This window comes from Medicago sativa, chromosome 5, assembly GCF_051527215.1.
Source record: "Medicago sativa cultivar Bolivia chromosome 5, Bolivia_mono, whole genome shotgun sequence".
In the NCBI taxonomy this organism is placed as follows: Eukaryota; Viridiplantae; Streptophyta; class Magnoliopsida; order Fabales; family Fabaceae; genus Medicago; species Medicago sativa.
This window is the reverse complement of record NC_140753.1, coordinates 27,942,581-27,958,065: the sequence shown is the minus strand read 5'-3', so window position 1 is coordinate 27,958,065 and position 15,485 is coordinate 27,942,581. Positions and strand designations below refer to the sequence as shown.

The following is a 15,485-nucleotide window of genomic DNA, read 5'->3' as shown; positions in this document are numbered from 1 at the left end:
ATATGCTTAAACTATTCTCTTAACAGATTGTTGTTACGGAAATTTCATATCCAGTTTCGCGCTGCAAGTAAACATTTATATCTCAAACACAAACACACATTCATGCAATGATACTATACTACGCATTTACATATTACACAACTATTTTTCCTTATTCAAATAACTATATGCAATCATTATTGTGAGATCATCATTACATTTCTTGTGTTTTTGTGCCGATGTAGCAACCATTTTAGAGGGCAAGCATGCATTAAAAAACATGTTCTTCAATCTGCTATGGAAAATTTGTGCTACCAGAATATTTTTTGATGAACACCCCCCCAACCTCCCATGAATTCTAATTAGTTTTATTTGGTAATTTATCTTGAGATGTATATAAATTATAAATACAAAACTAGATTAGTTCATATGATATGGAAAAACAAAAATGTCATGCTTCTAAGGGTTATCTTACATTATCTTCAATACTCAGTTTTCTAGTTAGCTCCATGAACATGGAATCAAATGAACTGAAATATATGAAACCAAGCATTGGTTATTTGTTTGGTTCATGATAATATTGAGGATATACTTTAAACTCTTTTTGATCTTTATTATAATGGACAAATTATTGATATTGGGGTAGGCCAAAAGAACTTGTTTGTATAATTTTTTTGGTGGTGCGGGGTTCGAACCCCGAATCTTGCATATATTATGCACTGTCCTTACCAACTGAGCTAAGCTCACGGGGACAAACTCGTTTGTATAATTTACATAAACTAAAATAGTTTTCTTTCCAACCAAAATAAACATTAGATAAAGTAACAGCATATTTTAACTTAAAATTAAATACTCTCTCACACTCTATATATATATATATATATATATGGGGTTTGCTAGGATACACCCACTAGTTTTTATTAAGGTGTGTTTTAGCAAAGATATAACTAAAAAGTTGTTAAATACACCTTAAGGTGAATGTTGCTAAAACACACCTTCTACAAAATAAGTGGGTGTATGTTAGCAACTCCTATAGGCATTTGCTAGGATACACCCACTTATTTTTTAGAAGGTGTGTTTTAGCAAGTTATAACTAAAATGTAGTTAAATACACCTTAAGGTGTAGCTTGCTAAAACACTCCCACATATAAACTAGTGGGTGTGTCCTAGCAAATCCTTATATATATATATATATATATATATATATATATATATATATAAGGATTCCAAATAACAGATGTGGAAACTTCAACAACTTTGAGCAACATTCCAAATACATTATTATTTATTTATTAGTAGTGGGTGCCGTCTCTTATTGACTTCAGAATCTAAAGTCGATGCAAAACCATTCCTGAAAGAAAAAAAAAAACTTTGCATTTTCATTCTGAGTTAGGACTTGGAATATGGCTGAGGCTGTGGTTGAATTTGTGCTTAAGAATTTGACTTCACTCATTGCAAGCAAGCTTGGCCTATTTCTTGGTTTCGATAAGGACTTTAAAAGTCTTGCTAGCTTGCTCACTACAATACAGGCTACACTTGAAGACGCTGAGGAGAAACAATTCTCAAACATAGCTATAAAGGATTGGTTGCAAAAGCTGAAAGATGCTGCTCACGTTCTAAATGATATTTTGGACGAGTGTGCCGCTGAAGCATCAAAGTTGAAGTATGAAAGACACAAGGGTGGACCATCCGAGAAGGTACAAAGCTCTTTCTTGTCCTCTTATCACCCTAAGCAGGTTGCTTTCCGTTACAAAATTGCTAAGAAAATGAAAAAGATAAGGGAAAGATTAAATGAAATTAGCGAAGAAAAGAGCAAGTTTCATTTGGCAGAGACCGATAGGAAGAGACAAAATGGAGTCATTGACTGGCGTGAAACCACCTCAATCATCACTCAACCTCAAGTATATGGAAGAAATGAAGATAGGGATAAAATTGTAGACTTTTTTGTTAGTGATGCATGTGAATCGGAGGATTTATCGGTCTATCCATTAATAGGTATAGGTGGACTTGGTAAAACGACACTCGCCCAACTCATCTTCAATCATGAGAGGATAGTTAACCACTTTGAGCTAAGAATTTGGGTGTGTGTTTCAGAAGATTTCAGTCTGAAGAGAATGACAAAAGCTATCATAGGATCAACATCTGGAAATTCCTATGACTGTGAGGATTTAGATCTAGAGCCCCTACAAAGAAGACTGCAAGAGCTACTTCGAAGAAAAAGATATTTGCTTGTTTTGGATGATTTGTGGGATGAGGAACAAGAGAATTGGCAGAAGTTGAAGGCTGTATTGGCTTGTGGAGGAAAAGGTGCTTCCATTTTGGTCACTACACGGCTTCCAAAGGTAGCAGAAATCATGGGAACGGTGCCTGCTCATGAACTTTCAATGTTGTCTGACAAAGACTGCTGGGAATTGTTTAAACAACGAGCATTTGGACCAAATGAGGTAGAACGGACAAAGCTTGTGGAAATTGGGAAAGAGATCCTAAAGAAGTGTAGGGGAGTGCCTCTAGCAGCAATAACATTAGGAAGTCTGTTGCGCTTCAAAAGAGAAGAAAAAGAATGGATCTATGTCAAGGACAGCAAGTTGTGGAGCTTACAAGGTGAGAACTCTGTCATGCAGGCCTTGCGATTAAGTTACTTGTACTTGCCAGTTAAGTTGAGACAATGCTTTGCCTTCTGTGCTATATTTCCAAAAGATGAATTAATAAGTAAGCAACTTCTAATTGAGCTTTGGGTGGCCAATGGATTCATTTCGTCTAATGAAAGTTTGGAAGTGGAAGATATTGGTGATGAGGTGTGGAATGAATTATATTGGAGTTCACTTTTTCAAGATGTTCAAACGGATAAATTAGGCAAGGTTACATATTTCAAAATGCATGATCTTGTTCATGATCTTGCTCAATCTTTTGCAGAGGAAATTTGTTGCAGTGCATATAATAATGGTATAATTAATATGCATGCAAGAATCCGTCACTTCTCAGTTTACGGACAACACAGATCTGAAGATTTCAGTTCAATCCAGTTTCACCATATCAACTCCTTGAAGACCTACATAGAGTGGAATTTCAATCATGCTGGCCAACTTTCGCCTCAAATATTGAAATGTTATTCTTTAAGGGTGCTTCGGAGCAACTCACTAAACATTTTGTCAGCTTCGATTGGTCGTTTAAAATATCTAAGATACTTAGATATTTCTCATGGAAGGTTCAAAACTCTTCCACAATCTCTTTGTTGGCTTTGCAATTTGCAGGTTTTGAAATTAGACCATTGTTATGATCTACAAAGTTTGCCGGCTAGTTTGACACACTTAAAATCTCTACAACAACTATCTTTGAGAGCTTGCTACTCACTATCAAGTTCGCCCCCTAAGATAGGAACGTTGACTTCCCTAAGGACTTTAAGCATATATGTTGTTGGTAAGAAAAGAGGGTACCTTTTGGAAGAATTAGGACAACTAAACCTTAAAGGAGAGCTTCACATCAAGCACCTAGAGAGAGTAAAAAGTGTAACACATGCCAAAGAAGCCAACATGTCCAGTAAACACTTGAACCAATTGAGGTTGTCATGGGGGAGAAATGAAGAGTCCTAATTACAAGGAAATGTTGAGCAAATTCTCGAAGTGCTTCAACCGCATACCCAACAACTTGATTCTTTGGGTTTGGGAGGGTATGCAGGTACATATTTCCCACAGTCTAGTCCTTCTCTAAAAGGTTTAACTTCTTTAGAGCTCACGGATTGCAAAAATTGTTTACACCTTCCGAAGCTGGGGAAACTATCTTCTTTGAAGAATCTAAAAATATCTAACATGAGTCATGTAATATACCTATGGGAGGAGTCCTATAATGGCGGAGTTGGAGGTTTAATGGCTTTGGAAGCTCTTATTCTAGATAAGCTGCCAAACCTGATAAGGCTATCAAGGGAGGATGGAGAAAATATGTTCATGACCCTGAGTGTACTTCAAATAACTGAATGTCCTAATTTGTTTGGTTTGCCTTGTCTTCCATCTCTCAAGAATTTGCATTTGTATATAGAAGGGAAATACAATCAAGATTTACTAAGATCAGTTAAAAAATTTGATAGTCTTGAAACGCTGCATTTTTTGAAGAATGATGAGTTAACTTACTTTCCAGATGAGGTCTTAGTAAACCTTGCATCTGTAAGGACAATAGGCTTTCATCATCACTCCAAACTCGAGGTGCTCCCAAATGAAATCATTAACCTTCATGCTCTCCAAAACCTGTTTATCACCAACTGTGTCAGCATTGAGTCATTGGCGGATGAAGTATTGAAAGGACTATGCTCTCTCAAGATTCTAGAGATAGTGAAGTGCCACGAGTTGAATCTGTCAGAAGGTTTTAAATACCTAACTTGTCTAGAGATATTGGTGATTGCTAGTTGTCCGGAAGTAAAAAGTTTGCACGAGGCTTTGCAACATATGACTTCTCTGGAATGCATAATATTGTCTGAACTTCCAAAACTAGAATATTTGCCTGATTGGTTGGGAAACCTTTCCTTACTTCAGGAATTAATTATTGCTCTGTGTCCTAATTTGATCTGTCTTCCAGCGAGCATCAAATGTCTTAGCAGTTTGAAAAGATTGTGCATTCAAAGCTGCCCTCATATAGAGAAGCGATGCAAAAAGGAAATAGGCGAGGACTGGTCAAAAATAGCTCATGTTCAGCGTATTGAAATAGGAAGTGATAAACAAGGATATGGTGGAAGTGGTGGTCGATATTATGGGGCCAATGCAGGTTTCCTAGGGTACTCCATATAGGGTTCACCATTGTTCGGCGGATGACTACCTTTATCAGGTAGACACTACCCTGCACTGATAAAGATGTGTCTCTAAACTTGTTTCTGATTAGGGTGCATGTGCATGTGTCTCATAGGATGTTGAATATGTGTTGCATAAGACAACTGTTATTCATTTCAGCAACCTGTGTTTTGTATTTTGATCCTGAAAATCCCTGCAGTTCAATATGAAAACACACAACAAGCATTTATTCTAAACTTTCTCATGTTAGGTGGTTCATTAAAATAAAATCTGTTGTGAAATCTGTTTATATATGAATTGATAAATCTTTACTTTGCACAAATATTCATTTTTCGAATGTTAGTCTTGTTGATTTGGTACATGAGCTTTGCCAGTGCTTTTAAATTCCATACCAATACAATAAACTTCACAGCAAGCTCTCTCTGAATTAGTTTGAAGACGTCATTTTCTTTTGATCAATATTCAATATAAGAGGATATTGTTGTAACCGAGGTATTCAATTTCGCGTTGCTAGTGAACATATATATATTTGTTTAACACACAAACAAACACACCTCTATGCAATGTTACTGCACTATGCATTTACATCATTACATGTCTGTTTTTATTTATTCAAAAAACTAAATGCAATCATTAATAGGAGATCAACATTATGTTTCTTGTGCAGATGCAGTTTGGTTGGTAGCCAGCATATTAGAGGGCTAGAATGCATTACAAGAACAACTCCAGCATATTTTTTTAATGAACCGTTTTACGATAATGTTTTGTATAGACACCTCATGACAAAATTCTTATTAGTTTTATTTGGTATAATTATATTTCGAGATATATAATACATAAGGAGTAAAAAATCATTTGAGTCTTTGAATATGTCAAGCAGTGTTACTGTAGTCTCTAAATGTATCAAAATTACAAAACCATCCCCATATGCGTGTTTTGTTAGTCACAATTTGGTCCTCAAATGTGTGTTTTGTTTGTCGGTTTGGTCATGAATGTTTCTTATGTTGGTCATCTTGGTCCATAAAATCAGTAGATTCAATTACTTAATTAGGTCCAAGAACATATATGAGTTGAACATGGAGCCTAACATTGATCTACTTGTTTGGTTCATAATAATCTTGGTTTCGGCTTAGACCAAATCCTTCAATAGCAAGAAAAAAGAGAAACAATCTTATGTAGTATAGATGCCAGAGAAGTTATAAATATTTATAGATTTATGTGGTTGTATACTCTTATTTGCTTGAAGCGTGTACGCAGGGAACAAATTTGGGTTTTTGAATTGTAATTAAATTAATTTAACTATATTTGTTAGATTCTAGCTTGGAATTTATTATGCATATTGTAAAAAATAAAATAGTCTTTTTTTTTAAGAAAGAAATAGATGTAATGTTTTGGATCAAAATCCGGAATGTTACATAGGGACTTGTTCCTATCCTATTTTATTGGAATTTACCTCTTTTATTAAGTAATAAGTAAATAATATTACAAAAAGAATAAAGTAGTAAATAAAATAGTTTAAATGAAGGGTAAAAATGGAAGTAAAAATCAAACCCAAAGTGATGTATCCTTTTTATATATTGGTATGGATATATATCAAAAGAGGAATAACTACCAAATAAAACCAATAAGAATTATGTCTATACAAAACATTATCTCAAAATAGTTCATTATAAAAAATATATATATGGTAGGAGAAATTTTCCATAACAGATTTGCAGGACCTGTTCTTGTATGCATTCTAGCCCTCTAAAACGCTTGTAACCTACCGGATATGTAATATCCCGCCTGGCAGTATCGGTATATTACCAGTTGATCGTGTCAGAGGAATTAAATTCATGGAAAGTAAGTTGTTGGAAATATTTTATGATATGTCAGCTAATTACGGGAAAAGTATCAGAGACGTTTTAAACACGCTAGAGGCAAGGGCATAATAGTAATTTCACGCGGAAAGGATATTTAAATGGTTTTTGGGAGAAATATCTCATTATCTCAATCTCTTTCTCTCTCTAAGTTGGAAGGAATATTTTCTCTCCCTTCTCTCTCTCCTTCTCACGCCACTTTTCCCTTCTTCTTCTCCATCAATTTTCTAAATCTTCTTCCTCTCCATAGCAAGTGAATGATATTACTCCCTCATGATCCCTTGTACAAGTAGAAGCTTGATTAAGGTTGGATTTCTCTTTTTCCACCTCTCATGAAGTTCATTCCATCTTTTCTCCTCTTCACCAAATCTTAATGAAACTTCATCCTCTTTTGGTAAGTTTCCAAACTTGTTCTCTTATGATCATTTAAGATTAAGGAAGTATGGATTATGTTTGATTTTCTTCTATTTCTCCACTTGAAGAAGTGATTGGAAATCTAGGGTTTGGTGTATGGTGAAGGTGAATCCTAATTGGTGCAAAGTATGGTTTTGAGCTTGAAATGGTGTCTTGGTTTGCAAGAAAAGGATGATAGGTTTGAATGGTATGAGTAAGGAATCAAAGGGAGCAAAACTAAGGTTTTGGGCATGTTTGAGCTTGGAGCTTGGAGTTGCTTCAAGATTATGATTAGGTGAGTTCCATAGATAGACTTCCCACCCTTTGGGATTATGAATATGCCATGTATGTCTATTATGAATAATATGAAATTCTAGGGTACAAGTATTAGTCTAGTTGCCCCTTTTTATGCCATGAATGCTATACATGATAATTCTTGCCGTATACATGTTTTACAAGTTTTATATGACCAATTATGTTCCAATATGCTTAGAGACACTTGGTTTGAGGTTTTTGGGTCAAAAATACCAATTTTAAGTGTTCTGGACTGTCCTAACTCGCCACGGCGAGCAATTACTCGCCATGGCGAGCTAGAACTGCGAATGGGGGGTTTTGGTCGCCCCCAACTCGCAGCTGCGAGCTGCTGCTCGCCTCCCCAGCAAATCTACTCGCCTAGGCGAGTAAGACAGGGAGAATTCCCATTGTTTTGCTCGCTTCAGGCAGGCGTGGGGATTCGCGACGCAGTTTTCTCTGTGGTGTCTTTTAACGAATGTAAACCCCTCAAACCAAGGTCCTAAATGATTATCAATGAAAGCATGATTTTTATGATATGAGGCAAGTATTAAGCATGTTAGTAAGGCATGGCATACGAGAGAAATCATGTCATGAAACGGGTAGCAAACTATCCATTAAGCAAGAGGAAGACTAGAGCCTCGACATAGTCGTCGAGAACTAGCTAGTTAGCAAGATTCCTAGAATGCTAAGACGCGAAGTATAAACTCTTCGCATATGTTAAGAGTGTTTAGCAAGCATGATAATATGTGGTTTGATTAGTTAATCACTCAACCACGATTAAGTATGTACATGAACAAGTATAAGTTTACCGCTAATCGGATCGACTTAAGGGTCCGAGGTAATAAGCAAGTAAGTATGTATATGTTTAACTTATGCACGACAAGACTATGATTAATAAGTGTAGGTGACATGTCTCTTGATATCCACATCAGGGGGATACAAGGGGTTCTCATTATGAGAACGATTTAAGCCGTAAGGGACCCGCATGTCACTGAGTAACAAGACGTAGGTGCTCGTGTCTCTCGTTATCCACGCCAGGGGGATACGGGAGGTTCTCGACCTAAGGGGAACGGTTTAAGCCGCAAGGGACCCGCACGACACCGAGGGAGTCCGATGTACGTACATCGGTCATGTATGGGATTGTACTCGGTGTTACTTCACCCGGGACTATCCGTAAAATGAACCAAGATAATTGTTTGTTCAACGCTAACATAATAATTAATGAACTTAGATACGTTTATGTATGATATGATTATGATTATGTTATGCCCATGATTATGCAAGAGTGAATCCATGCAAGTTTATGTTTAAGAATAAGAGCATTAGATGCTACATGATAAGTACAAGGCATGGAATAGAACAAGTAAAGAACATGATACCGATGACGATCTTAGGATTCCCCTAATCGTCCGGTTTAGAATCGTGCCATGATTATGTTATGTTTAGGCCTTGATACATAGAGTGTATTCTTGGCAATGCGGTTTTAGACTGCCCCTTGACCGCCATGACACGTATAGGAAGTGAAGCCTATAACAAGATAAGATAAAACTATGACGGCTCTAGTATGCACTACCGTCTAAGTATGCAAGTCCCCACACACGTATAATCAACCGTCAGGTTGTAATGTAGACACGTGGTAACCGTAGGTTTTCCCTTGAGGTTGCCTATAGCCTAGGATTTAGGGGAACTCACTGAGACATTATGTCTCATCCCAATCCTTATTTGTTTCAGATTATCAGGATGGATGGCAAGCTAGTAGCCGAATGGATTTTCAGCTAGAGCTCGTTCGTACCCGAAGCGTGAAGAATATGGATCTCAAGGATGTATTTATTTTAGATAAGATAATATGTGATGTATTGTTATTGTACGAACGTGTTTTGTTGTATATAAATTCATTCGAAGTTTTTTTTTATGTTGTATATTTTAATGTATCCAATACTAAATTCAACGCGCGTGCTAGACTTTCTAGATACGTCTAGTATGGGTGTTACAGGATATCATCTGCACAAAAAGATAATGTGGAATGAACTAGAAAAGTGGAATGAACTCATATTTATCAATGTGTGTCTTTGGTATTGTCGTTCACTTATCCCTTCGCATTTGTTGACTTCATCTTTTAGATATATGCATGATTAATGTTGTAAATCTATGAAATACCGAAATAAGAGAAACAATACATACCCATACATATACCTTTCTTCTTCAATCTTCTTCTTGCACCGCCGACAAGCTTGTAGGAATCCCCCAAAAAACATTAATGATGTCGTTTTGGTTACAGCATCTAAGGCATACAATTCCAACAAGAATTGTTTCTTACCTTGTGGAGCCTTAACAATGTCTGAGATTGGATTTTGAACGATTCTTTGATCATAAGAAATATGATTACAAGCATTTGCACCTGCAGATATACCCTCTAGGAAAGTCTGTGATTGTGACTGATAAAAGAGCCGTCATCTGGAATTGGTTTTAATTGGAGTTGAATATTGAATAATTCTTCAATTTTTAACTCCAGTAGATACCAATCCCAAACGGCGCTTCTTTTATAAGTCACAGTCATTAATTTTTCTATAGGGCTTCTCTGCTCGTGCAAATGCTTGTAATCGTATTGTTTGTTATCAAAGAATTGGTCAAAATCTAACCTAAGACATCATTTTGGCGCCATAAGGTACACAATTATTCTCGTTGGGTTTTTCCACCTCAGATGCTGCAACCAGAAGGACAACATCAACGTTTCTTTGGGATTCCTACAAGCTTGTCGCTGGTGTAAGAAGATGATTGAAAAAGATAGGTATATGTACGGGTACGTACTGTTTCTCTTCTCTTCTCGTCTCTTCTCTTCTCTTCTCTTCTCTTCTCTCTCTCTCTCTCTCTCTCTCTCTCTCTCTCTCTCCCCCCCTCCCTCTCCCTCCCATATTTCACAGATTTACAACATTAGTCATGCATATATATCTAAAAGACAAAGTGAACGAAGGTGAAGTGAAAAGTGAACACTAATCTCAAAGACATGTTCACTAGCTTACTCCACTTTTCTAGTTCACTCCTCTAATTGTTTGTCTATTTAAATCACAACATGTTAGGATCTAACAATGAAGATCTTAGTCCATGTTTCTCTAACAACAAGTTCACCCAAAACATATATGTAAAAACAATTTGTGTTTACATGTTTTGAGATCATAAAAACAAAATCATCTAACACCACCACGTCAAAGTATCTCTTCACACGCTCCTCTGGATCACTCTCTCTTTTCACCTACTCATCACAATTTCTATCTTGTATATCAAAGGGTATATGCATAGCAAAGAACACCTCACTGCACAAGTTAAATTAAATCATGTAAGTATCATTTAAATTTAATACGGAGATATTTTGACATATTTAGTTTAAGAGTGAAGATTAGTTTTGGTTCTTGAGAAAAATAAAATTTAGAACTAGGCACGATAAAACTTTTCACAATATTGGTATGATATGAAAGGGAATTTAGTATCACTTTCAAAGAAGAGAAAATTTAAGAAAAATAATCTACATTATTAATAGATGAAAGAATTAAATGAACGAATAACAAAACGATTCTTACCTGTAGACTCGAAATGAAAATGATGTGATTGAATGATTAAGATCGTAGGTGCAAATGACGGTGGAGGTGTGTGAAATATTGTAGTAGCTAGGTGTTGTATGATATAGGCGGACATAAAAAACTTGAGAGGGAGGGAGGGAGGGAGGGGGGACATATGTGGAGTTTTTAAGTGAAGTGAGCATGTTCCCAAGTGCACTTAAATAGATGGCCATGTGTGAAAAAAGAGATTAGTGTGACCAATGAGAAATAAGAATGAGTTGTCATAACCAATGAGAAGAGAGGTGAATTGTCATGACCAATAAAAGTGAAAGGTGAGTTGTCATGACCAATAACAATAAGACATGTAGTGTGAAAACAGGAGAAGAGAAGAAACCGTGCGAAAATATTATCATCTTAAAATTGCACAAATAGATAAAATATTTGGGACATTAATAAATTTATTATGTGAAAAAATAAAAGGAAAAAAATATAAGCACGAATTGCGCTTCAATGCAGTTTACGTGTCAAAATTCAATTGTTTGTTTGTCGCAATTAGATTAAAATAAATTAATAAAAAAGAAGACATATAAATAAGAACATTGCAACAATTTTTTGATAATATTACCGACCAAATGACTAACATTAAAAATAAAATGAAGGTGAGAAAAACACAAGGGGGGGGGGGGGGGGGGGGTTGAACTGTGTTGGAATTTTATGGTTACTTTTTCTGAGTGTTAAAACTTGCTTAGAATCTGAGGTATGCAAATTTTGACATAGAGTTTAGATGCAGCGGATTAAATACAGAACACACAGATAAAGCAGACACAAAGCAATTTTATACTGGTTCCTCCCACAACACAGGAGTAGTCCAGTCCCCTTGCACTTCCAAGGGATTTCACTATAATCACTCTGGATTACAAATTGCTCAAGGACTCTTCCAAGAGACGTCTCAATGCCCAAGCACACTTGCAAGAGAATTCCTTGCTCTAGGACACTACCTAAAGACTTCTTGCTCAAGGACAACACCAAGAGACTTCTTTGCTCTAGGACAACTCCTAAAGACTTCCTTACTCAATCACAACTGATTGAGTCGTTCCTTCGCTCAATCACAACTGACTAAGACTTCATAGGTGATCATGGTTTCACCAAGAGACTTATCTGCTAAAGCACGCAAGTGAGACACTTTTTAAATGTTTACAGCTGTAAACAAGTTAATTTATTCTTACACTCGATTTAACAATGGTAGTGTAAACTGAAAAAATGAACAGGCTATTTAGGAATTTTTAAGATATAAACTTGAATGATAAATTCTTAAGTGTTTTGCGCTATTTGATTTAACAGAGTAATGACCCAGTAAAATAGAAGAGTCTTGTTAATTCTTCTTCAAGTCTTCAGCTACTTATATAGGCAATCATTTGACAGACGTTGGATAAGAGTGCCAGCGCAAATTGAGTCGTTGAGAGACTTAAATCAAGAACGTTGGCCCTTTGTTTGATATGGATAATTCCTTTGAATTTCCTTTGCTGAAAGTAGAATTATCCATTGCATTCTCTTTGTTCTTGAGGTCCTTTGTTTGTTTGCACACGTAGACAGAAGAAGACGAAAGATCTGCTCTGTCAGATACTATGATAAGGACAGTTCATAGAATAAGACAAAGCCTACGTGGATTTTGGGTCCCTCATGATTTTTTGAAATCTGATGGTCATCCAAGTATGACAGTCAGCTTCTGAGTCTGATGACCTTCACATAATCTGTTGAGGTAACTCTTCAGCTTCTGTAAGGCATGCTTCTTTTAAGGATGTTGACTTTTGGTTGACCTTCCTTTAGATCTTCTACCATAGTCTTCTAAACTTCTCCTGATCCATCTGATCCTTTTCATATGTTCTTTCTTCCTGATAGACTCATTCTTTGATTATGCATACTTGAACATATGTTAGTATTCCAATTGTCCTTCAATACTTTGGTATCATCAAAATTTAGAGGAGTTGTATGAACCATTTTTGTTCTATCATAAAATTCATGTGAAATTACGAAATTAAAACATTGAATAGAAATACAACTTCGGTAAAGTCAAAATTGGGTTTATGACCAATTTGAAAACCATTATTCGAAACAAAATCCTTTAACTATTTTTTAAACATTGTAGTTGAGTTCTTCCCATTACTTTATATATTGTCACATTTTGCTCATGTTTGTTATTAAATTTATCTATTAGAAATATTTATCCTATCTGTTAGAAAGGATAAATCATCATCCTGATTAGATATCTCAGCATGTGTTTCTGTGTTGATTATTTGAGGAGGGGGAAGAGGGGATATCAAAGGTTTGATTAGAAGGAATATCATTATTGTCTATTACAGTGTCAGGACACATACCTTGCAGAGTCTGAGTGACTTCTGCCGTGTTTCCTGAGACAGCTCCCTAAGTAGCTTCAGATTCTGGCTATGTTGTTTTCTCTAATCTAGCTTCTTCCTCATCCAGCTTTCCTAGTTATTCAGCTTCCTTTTCTACATCTACCAGAAGTTCTTTAGCGATAGTCACAAAAATTTATCCTTCTTTCTGACCATCAGAAGCTTCAGGAATGGTCTTCTTTATGTTCTTGTACTTTACAGCCAGAACTTTGTTGTTACCAGACTCAATCTCAGAGTCTGATGGAGAATTTACCATCTTTCTGACCTTCCTTTCTTCTGCTAGATCTTCTGGAGCCTTCTTTTTTGCCTGAGATACTGAAGGAGCCTTTTCTTGGACCTGAGTGGTAGCCATAATGGCTCCATTCCTTGTTTTAGTTTTCTTAATCACTGTTTCTTTAGTGATCTCCTTCAGCTCCTTCAGAACTTTTGCTTTGGATTCTTTGGGAGCCTTGACATCAACTTTTCTCTTCCTTTTCTTTCTAGCAGCATCCTTTGATGTATCGGGAATGTCATCTAGATTTACTTATGTACCATAGTCTGTTTTGACCTAGGTTACCGATTCTGCCAGCACCTCTGGACTAAGTTGTTTGGTTATGGTGGGAAAGTCTTGAAGGAATTGTCTTTTGCTGCCTTCTGATGGCAAATCCATCAGATTTTATCACATCCTTGGGCATTATTATCTTCATATTTTCCAAAAGTTTAATGGATAGAACGTGACCAAATTCTATCCCTAGGTCAAAAGCTTGACCCAGACTTTCCAGAGTCTGAACTTCCTTGCTTTGGTGAAATGGTTCAGATAACAATCTTGGGTAGGTATCAACTTCCCTTGGCTCTGATGAGTATTTGAGAGAGTTGTGCACATATATGGTGAAATACATTTGCAACCAAGTTAAGTTTCTCTTCAGATGGATGTGAAGAAGCATTACTTTATGTATCCAGTTGGGTTGACCGGTACTTCCTACCTGAGGAAGAAAACATAAAATCAAAAACTTGAATAAGATTATGTATTCTTCGTGCATGTTCTTAGCTTTGTCTAGATTCTTTGTTTTCCAAAAAAGCTTGCTTTTGATTTTCTCTCCAAACTGAGTATGAATAGTCTTGTAGTTATATTCAACACTCTAGTATTATCAACTCTGATCAGCTTAGCTATGGTTGATTGAGTGATGGTTATCTCAAGCCCATGATAGAGGACTGAATCTCTGTTGCATGTACTCCTTCAACTGCTTGAACAATTTCTGCCCTAACCCATAAATCTTTCACTAAGGTAGTGTAGCAAGGTCCATCCAAGACGTTGAAGAAATCCATCCACCCTTGCTTAGATTTGAATGTTGAAGATAACAAAAAATAAATTTTATTTTTAAAAAAAAAACTTTAGTTTATCAAATACACGTTTTAAAAAAAAAACTTTGTTTAAAAGAAACAAACTTTAGTTTTTCAAATATGTAGCATTAATTAGTTTTTATTGAAAAGATAACAGTAATTGAAAAGGGTATAATTGACAAACTATACCCTTAAAATATCAAATGACAGTTAAATAGGAACGCTAAATCCGTAGTTAAACGACAATTAAAAAGGAACAGATGTAGTAGTTTAATAAGTGATATCCACGTATTTTTGGTCTTCTTTCTTTTGTTTTTGTGATTTCCTGTCTTAGTGCAGTGTGGTTTAGTTTTTCCATCTTAGTGCGGTGTTTATTTGATTCAGATTGAAAGATTAACTTTGAGCAATTGTAGATTCAATCAATGATTTTGGCGTCCTCAACGTTGCAGATCCGGAAACATACGTATTCTGAAGATTTGAATATAGTCATATGTGTAGGCATACTCTTCTGTTTTATACTATTAACGTGGATGATTTGAGTTTGTCCAGAGATTCATCATTTTTGTTTTTAGCAACTTTGAATTTGTATTGTATCGATTTACTATATCAATTTTAATGTATATTTTTTTATTTGTGTCAAAAAAATTAAAGACTTTTTTTATAGTTTTAAATTGTCTATTGTAGTAGAGTAGTTCTTATTATAATGTGATTTAATATTTTTTTAACTAATATTATAAAATGAATAAAACATAAATAAAATGGTTGAAATGTAAGGTAAATTTAAAATAGTAGAAAATTCAACTCAAAAAATTATACTATTGTTATAAATAATTTTATTTTACCGTTCAAAGAAAAACCACCCCACACCCCTACATTTATACCTTGACCCCAACATTTGAC

The 15,485-nt window shown here is 35.6% G+C and overlaps 1 pseudogene across 1 annotated transcript; it reads left to right on the top strand.

Moving 5' to 3' along the window:
• Positions 1-1,234: 1,234 nt before the first annotated feature.
• Positions 1,235-5,987, top strand: LOC146921506 (putative disease resistance protein RGA3 pseudogene; annotated as a pseudogene). Its single transcript, XR_015012156.1, has 2 exons — positions 1,235-4,791; positions 5,422-5,987. The product of XR_015012156.1 is annotated as a putative disease resistance protein RGA3 pseudogene (transcript).
• The last annotated feature ends 9,498 nt before the right edge of the window (positions 5,988-15,485 follow it).